The 8,570-nt window shown below is 43.7% G+C and overlaps 1 pseudogene across 1 annotated transcript; it reads left to right on the top strand.

Moving 5' to 3' along the window:
* Positions 1–2,954: 2,954 nt before the first annotated feature.
* On the top strand, positions 2,955–7,281 carry LOC147624604 (uncharacterized; annotated as a pseudogene). The gene is made up of 8 exons (XR_015269135.1): positions 2,955–3,663; positions 3,960–4,286; positions 4,400–4,535; positions 4,617–4,967; positions 5,093–5,332; positions 5,415–5,674; positions 5,955–6,051; positions 6,294–7,281. The product of XR_015269135.1 is annotated as an uncharacterized LOC147624604 (transcript).
* Positions 7,282–8,570: the final 1,289 nt, after the last annotated feature.

The following is an 8,570-nucleotide window of genomic DNA, read 5'->3' as shown; positions in this document are numbered from 1 at the left end:
TTCACCCTATCCTTTTCTATTTTCATAGTAGTAAACCACTAACGTGGATTGCCTCACACTCTTTAATTTATCATGAGAAAATGAATATAAGTGGTTCATCTCTCAAGCCAACCCAAATTTTATCATTAGTTTTTTGCTTGATTATAATCTACCTTACAATTCTTATCTAAGGGTTGGAGATGGAAAATGTGAAAAGTATGACAGGTACTCTGAATCAAAAATCCCATTATATCAAACATTGTCATCATTGAATCCCACTTCACAATCCACTTGTGCTATGATGCATTGTAGCCCTACTAACATGAAAGCCAATCAAATTCGCGTCGTGTTTATGTAGAGAGAGAGAGAGAGAGAGAGAGAGAGAGAGAGAGAGAGAGAGAGAGAGAGAGAGAGGTCCAATTTATTGAAATCATTAAGAAGAATTTTATAAAAATGCATGCACTTCATGAGACTTTGACTAGTCCACTGGAAGAGTTGTATGTAATCTTGGTTGTGATTTACTATGAGATTGCGGGTGCTTTTTCATATTTTGTCGTGTGGATCACTATTGCTCAACTTATGCAAGAAGATTGAGCATGACAAGGTTGGCACATTATCTCACTTGGTGAACCCTTGGACCAAAGCCGCTAGAAGAAGCTCCGGGCAGCACGAGATGGAGGAGAAACAGAGAGGGCTTGCATAATGGATTATGAGAGAGTCTAAGGGTTTGAGACGACACTTTTGGTGATGTGTCTATCCTATATTTCAATGGTGAGAAAGGTACCCATTTTTTGGAAGACTTACTAGTGAGTAGAGGACGCCAAACCAATGTTCATAGAAAACTCACAAACCCTTACAACGCACTTGCAAAATTCATCATCTCAATTGTAAATTTAATTTTTGTAATTTTAAAGATCGACAAAATTTTAAGCATTTTAGTTATATGTTAGGGGAAAAACTTGTAAATATCGAAGAAAAACCTGTAAACTTTAAAATTGCAAGTTTTAAGATCTGTGAAGAAAAATATTCTCCGTGAACACTTCGTTAGACCCACTCAAAAGTTGTGAACTTTGGAACTTTGTTCTTTAAATTTTTTTTTTTAAAAAGTCCCTCCTTGAGAAGGAATGATGGTCTTTTGGTAGGTGAACAAGATGGCACGTACTCATGATGAGAGTTGAGAGAGAGAGAGAGAGGAGGTTGGTCGTGTTTTGATTGGGACCCATAGTGTGGACTATTGGAGATGGGCAGTGTGTACCTACTAAGGTCACAAGTGTCTTCATTGACGATTTTTAATGGATCGAATAAAGAGAGAGCAAAAGGGCCAAATTCAAAAGAGTGGGGCTTTTTGATAGGGACATGCTTCTAAGCACCTCGTCATACTCGCAAAGATTGAAGGAGAGGATGGCGGTCTCGTTAGAATTGAAGAGATTGGGTTGGTCGGGGCCACCCTTTTTTTCTGTTTTTTTTCCTTCAAAAAAGGTGAAAAAATCATTTAAAGTAAATTAAAAAAATACTCAACCCCCCACCCCCTAATCCAACTTTTTCCAACAAAAGCTAGAGATTTTGTCCCCCCCACAACACCGCAGGTTTTTGAGCTCAAATTGAACTACAATGGAAGCTATCTTTTTTTTTTGGGGAGAGAAAAGGTAATTTTATTATTAAGAAAAATGGAAGCAATCTTGGAAATTTGTATTAGCTTGAATTAATGTTCAATCTCCAAAACCAAAACTAAATGTTCATGGGAATCATGCTAAAGTGGGCATTACGTAAATGCGCATATTGGTGGATATCGTTAATTAAATAATTAATAAACTCGCTAATATATAGTTCTGTTTCGTAATATGGGGGCTTGCTTCTTCGAAGGAGACGAGGGTGGTCCCCACGCAATCTTGCCGGCACGGTCCGCTCGGCTTTCCCGGCAAAAAGCAAAACAGAATGCGATAAAAGGGATCATTCCCACGCACTGCAATCTGAGGTGCGAGCGGGAGGGGCTGGTCACGCTGTGGGTTATTGACTGGTAGCGGGTGCCACTGTGCCACATGTTGACGTGCACAGCAAGCGGGTCATGCGAGGATCCCACAATCGCCACGTCGGATTATAGGAGGTGGGTATCTGCAGACTGCTGTGGGGCCCGGACGTGTAAAACGGCAAAAAGAGAGCAGTGTTCCGTGATGAGGGTGAGGCGACGTTGAGGTGACGCTGCGAGGCAAGTGGAACTGTGGAAGTAGCAATTTCATGCGGATCATGGGCGGGCAGCGGACGCGGGCAGGGTGTGTAAAAAAGGGTACTTCAAAGTTCAGAAAACGTGAGATCTATATAATGCGGTGAATGCGGCGGCGGCTGATCGGCAAGGCGGGGGCCTGCATAATAATATATAGATATCTATATATTTGCCTCGTAACTAATTAATTAAAACATTAAAAAGTGCTTCCCCTTGGCTTTTCTTTTTGGTGTTATTTTTCTTAAAATATGTTTTCTTTGGAGTCAATGGGAACGGTAACGCCGAGCGGGATCATTGCATGCGCTTTGGATTTTATTTCTCCTCCGCCCGCGTAGTGAAAATAATTCGATCATTTTTAATGAATATTTTTTCATATGTTTTTTAATCATAAATTCCTTTGGTCTGGTTGGTTGGAAGCTTGGAAAAACGAGGAACGGAGTCGGCAGGCGCTTTGTGGATTTGGGAACCCCAAAAAAGCACCCGGTTACCCGGTCACAGGGTGGCACAGGCAGCGGTTAACAACCGACAAAATCCAGACGGCATCTGCGAGTTTTCCTACTATGACCGGAAATAACCAGTTTCCACTTGCTGTCAGTTTGCCCAATCATGTTCTTTATTCCATTTTCCACATTTGGGGTCGTCTATCTTTCTCTTCAATTTTTCCCCACATTTTCCTGGCATTAATTTTTTCTTTCTATGTTGTTGTCTGTCCCGTCCGAACCGCCTACCAACCTACTTTTGCCCCCCCCCCTCTCTCTCTCTCTCTCTCTCTCTCTACCACTATCTGCTGCTAACTCCAACCGCACGCAAAATCAGCCAACACTGGCAGTGTCTCTCACAAGGCCCAATTCTGCCCCCTTCTTTCAATGCTGGCTGTGTGCCGCTGTGCGTGATTTCTATCTGATTATCCGTGGAGGCAGGTCTTCTTTCAATATACTCTCGTCTCCTTAGGCCAACTTGCCTTCTCCCTCTGTCTTCATCAGATCCCCTCCTTCCCTCCCCTCCCATACAACCTATGGCGCCTGATTTCTCTTTTCTTGGCCTGCGCCTGGAATCCCCTTTTTCTACTCTTGTCCCTTCTTGGATACAGATTCTTCGCCGCTGCAGTGGGCAAACCTAACCCAAGAGCAACGCAAAGCAGAGCAGATCCGAGTATATACCACAAGAGGTTAACCTGTGTGTGTGTGTGTGTGTGTGAGAGAGAGAGAGAGAGAGAGAGAGAGAGAGAGAGAGAGAGACAACAATGGAGTACATGGAAATCCCCACCATCCCCAAGGCCATGCTAGACAACCTGCTGGCCACCATGGCCAACCCGGCACCCTTCAAAGAACCTGGCCCGGTCAGAAGCAACAACGGATACAGGCCCCTGCCCGTGCCGGTCTTCCACAGCGCGCCCACGCCCACGCCGGCGCCGCCTGCCGCACCCGTCAAGGGCTCGGGCGCCTCTCTACCGCCCCTGCCAGGTACTACACCACCGATCTCTGTATCGAGCTTTGTAGTTCTCGAATAACTTTTGGGGTGTATGTGGAAATCGATTAGTCGATTTATCTTTTTTCCTGTCTTCCTTGTTGTGTTTTCCATTATCATCATCTAGAAAGCATTTGGGTGCTATGATATCATCTCACTTGTTTAACTTTTGGCAGTTTCATCATTCACATCAACATCTTATAGTTGCCCTCCTGTATGGCTTGTCGTCATTTTTTTTCAGAATTGGGCTGCTGGTTGAATTTTAATGAAGAAATGTAATGTTATGCTGTAGGTGTCACTAATAGAAGAGAATCATCCTTACCATTCCCACCCTTTCTAAGCCCTCCTGAGAGCCTTCGTAAGATCCTTCTGACCTCTCCTCAGCTGGGCTCTCAAGATTTCGGTGCTGGGGCCTCTCCCATTGTAAAGGACAAGCCGAAGCGCGTGAGAAAGAGCAGGGCCGGCACTACTGCCAGGAAGAGAGTCAATCCCGGCCCCCTTGCTGCAAATGCAGATGCAAACCCAAATGGGGAAGCGACCTCACAACAGCCTCAAGATGTAACCCCACCGCCTCCGCCCAAGCGCAGGCGACCCAGTGCCAAGGGGACGGGAAATGGTGGTGAGCTCCTATCAATACTGCATGGCATTGTCTGTTACCGTTGCACACAAATTTTCAAGGCTTTTCTGACTTGAACTTTCTCACCAATGGCTCATCTGTGGCTGATTGTGCAGAGAATGCAGAGAAGCCACCTCCTAGGAAACGCAACCGGAACAAAGGGGAAAGCTAAAGACGAGCATGCCTTGTCGTCAGTAACTAGTGATCCTGCTTTTAGTCACTCAACCTCCACTTCATCTAAGGGTATTCTAGGTAAGCAGATTTGTATATTCGAATTTGCACTTTGGATTATAGTTGTTCATTTTCCAACATGCAATTGGGTGTCTCCCACAGGTTTATACAGAATGGATGCCAAAACATTGGATTTGACACGATATATGAAAGACATTTCATTAGAAAGTCTGATGTCAGGTGATTTCAACGCGGGTGTTTTTCCCCGCAAGGCAGGACCTTCCGACAAGTGGCGTTGTCGACAGCTCATTTGGAGCGCATGTTAGCTCGATACTACAAAATTTGGCTAGGCCTTCCAATGCAGAGCTCCCCCCTCCTAAGCCAAGACCCACTTCGCTCTTTGCGAAACTGGCGGAGGGACAGCCTCACAAGTTCATGCTAGACCTTGAGTCTACTCCTCTTGATGATAATGAAGAGAGCCTTTGTGGTGCATTGCCTGATACCAAAGTCAAGGTATGCACAATTTATGCCATCTTACATGGGGTTTATTCTTGTTCATTGGACAAATTCTGATCAGTCTTGTCTCGTGTGTTTTTGAGTGTGTAAGCTCTAATGCACAACCTTAATCATGTTTGCAGCCTTTCTGTTGTGTGTCTGATCCACCATTTTCAGAGAGTAGAAAGCCACAAGAAGCATCGTCTGTTTTTCCTATTGAGCCCTTCCCTGTGATCCCTCCAGCAGAATTTTGGAATATGTTGCAGCTTCATCCAAATGAGTCTTTGGACTCTATGCTAACCCAAGCTGCAGCCTCTTAGAAAACAGAATCTCTTCCACTGAGACGGGGGCTAGGCTGAGAACTTGTGATAACAAGACTGGCAGTCTTCCTCCTCTGCTTTCTCCTTTCAATTCTGGCCAAGCACCTCAGGAGAATGCATGTGATAGATTCACAAGTTCCAGAATAAATCACTGGTTTAGGCTGGATCACCAAAACGGGAGTCATCCAAGACTCAGCTGATCATGTGGTTGGAATTTCTCAAGGGAGTAGATTTCCCTTCAAACTGGATTTTGAGAAAAGTCCTCTGACAAAGCCCGTGGAGAAGCTTGGGCAGAAGGAGAAGGAGGGTCTGTTCGAGATAGATTTAAACAAACAGTCACCAGAGGCAGAAGCTGCAGAGTCTATGGCACATTCCTCCAGTATAGTTTCTACTAAGCCTCAAATAGCCTAATGAAGCACCCTTAGTTGTACAGGAAAGGATTGAGACAGATGGTGGTGGTGGTGAGTCCCAAGCTGAGTGTAGGAAGAAAGAGCAACAGGTCGACACGGCTACTCCCATCAAACAGGCAGAGGCTATATGTCATGATATCGACCAGGTGATGGATGGTCAGGTTGTGAACCATGCATCGCAGAAGAATACAAGCTTATCACAAAAGCATGGAAACTAAGGCGGACAGAATCAAGACTTTGAGTCATTGTCGGTGTATATTAATAAAGAAAAACAGTGCACTGAACCTGTGAAAACTGCCCCCACAAATGCTTCAAGCAGCTTGCCTCCCTTGTCAGTGCCGGCTAGCCATGAAATGCAAGAGACATGGAGCGGTACGTTTTTCTCATCCCACTTGAATATTCATCCCCCCCCCCAAAAAGAAAATAATAATAATAATAATAAAATCCACAGGGGTGTGTGGTGGATCATGCATAAGCTCTTCTAATGCATAGAACTCTTGCATTGCACAAGAGCATAAGAAGAGCTTATGCATGCGTAAGCTCCATTGTGTTATCATGCATAAGGTCTATTGTGTTATTACCGATTGTTGAATTTTTATCATTTAATTCTACAGATGTGCCATACTCTCCTGAGTACAAGCCACTGCTCGTCTTCTTTGCAAAATGGCTAGCTCATCAAGCCCATTCTATGTTGAGAAGGATGAGGAACCAGGACAGGTTGCTGCATTGTGCAATGACACTCCCATTCAACGACCTGTCAAAGCTGCAAGGATTGTAGGTCCTATTGAAACGGGATGTAAGAGCACACAAATATCCTGTTGCTCATGAGAGCTGGGATGTAGAACAATCATGTAAGGTTCAGGCCAGAGATGGGAAAGAAAGAACCTTGTCTAGTCAGCATAGTCAGCAGATGGTTAGTAGTTGTACACCTGTGGGTGACAAGGGCAATGGTCCTGAGCCCTGGGCTTCTACACACCCCGAAATGCACCTAAGAGTGTTGCTAGTCGTATGTCTGGCAGCCAGTCTTCTGAGTCAGACAGAAGTCCTTATCATGGTGTCAGGGAGCATACTAGCAATGGAGCGCATAGAAAAAGTCATTAGGATGGAGACACAGCAACAGTCATCAGCTGCTGCATTGAGCAAAGTTTTGAATCCCTTCACCAAAAAGGAAGGTAAGGGAAGCCATAAAACAGTATCAAAACGAGTTTCTACACACAACGCCAACCAAAGGCACATCTGTCTTTCTTCAGAGAAAGAGTCCAACAATATGTGAAACAAAGAGTCTGTACATGGGGAGGGACTAGCAAAGCTAAGTCGCCCACGCTCAAACTCTGGCAAAAGCTGCCTTCCATTACATAGAAGTGCAAGTAGCTACCCTGTAAAGCCTAGGAATTCGAATGGGGTGCTGGTAAAATCTCCGAGGCAAGTGTTACCCTATGTGGGAGAAATCAGACATGGATCAAAATAGTGTGTATGCAGGTACTTAGTATTCTGGCACCTTGAGAAGGCTTGTAAATGAATGCCATGTTCTCTCTGCCCGATCTTGAAATGCTTCAGAGTGTATTCAACTTATATAAATAGCTGGATTCCCTTGAGAACCAAGTATATTTGTTGTGTAGCACAGTAACACATTATTTTAAGATTTCTGCTACAATACGGCTCCCTTCTCTAACGTGAAAGGTGATGGCTGCATTGTTTCCAATGACAGCTCAAAAAAAGGTTCTGAAGAGCACACATAGAAACAGTGATTTGATCAGAAAATCTCCTCCGTGTTTTCTTTTCCAAAGTATTAGAGGCTATCGGTTTTCAGGTCCATTATACACCAACCAGTGGTTTTGAGGATTTGAGTGTGAATAGAAGATGAGATTTTGTTCCTTCTAATTTCAGCTTTCCTTCTCCTCTGGTCTTCACTTGTACTCTCTTTAAATTTGTCTCCTCTCTTCTTCTCCATTTTCCTCTTTCGAGGTTTAATACACATTATTGACTACAGTTATCTGTAAGCTCTCATTTTGTACATCTTAAACTTACACAATGGAGTTCAAGGATAGGAAATCAGTTGATCAGTGAAGGACAGTCTGAATGAAGAGGTTTGTGAAACTCTCAAGTGTAGTTAATATTTTATTGTAAAACTTGGAACAATCTGAATAGGGTATATCCTTGTTTTGTTAACAGTCTTTGTTTTGAAGTTTTAAGTTGAGAGATTTCAGGCTGCCTAAGAATTTGCTAGTGCTGTGATGATGTGGGTGTAGAGCTTGATGTGCATGATGTTGTCGAGGGTTGAATTAAGTTCATCACTCCGAATCAAAAGATTTCCCCCACTTCTATTCCATGTCAAGTAGCTTATGGAGTTTCGGCTTCATTCTAGTTCTCATCTTTGGACATTCAATAACCAGTGAGAAAAGCATCGACATTGCGGGCAAAACGAGAGTGCAGAATTCAATTCTAAGCAAGATATTGTTGAGGTGCATTGTGAGGATCATATGATTCTTGGTCTGTAGTAGCATTGTTTCCTCATCATAATTCAATAGATTGTGGTTTTGTTGAAGCATATGCTTGTTTTCCACACAGTCCGCGCCCTTGACATCAGCATACAATGGCATCCAAGTATATGGATGGAAGCAATTAAGACGTTAGATATCTAAGTGTTGCAAACTATTAAGCGTGTGCATTTTATTAGGGGTGTTTTGAATCTACCTTGTAACTTCAGCATACACTTGAGGCTATTATTAACTTGGAGTAAGGGGGGTATTATTATGGCTCATTGTGCATTAGGGGGTGCATTTAGAATCTCAAAATATATATATAGCTGGCGTTAAAACATCACTTTGAACACATGCTATCTAGGGTTGTAATGCCTAGCACGCACGTGTGTGCGTGTGTGCGCGCACACC

Source organism: Cibotium barometz, chromosome 25 (genome assembly GCF_041138505.1).
Source record: "Cibotium barometz isolate CiBa-2024 chromosome 25, ASM4113850v1, whole genome shotgun sequence".
Taxonomy (NCBI): Eukaryota; Viridiplantae; Streptophyta; class Polypodiopsida; order Cyatheales; family Cibotiaceae; genus Cibotium; species Cibotium barometz.
The sequence above is the reverse complement of the archived record's forward strand: the minus strand, read 5'-3'. Positions and strand labels throughout refer to the sequence as shown.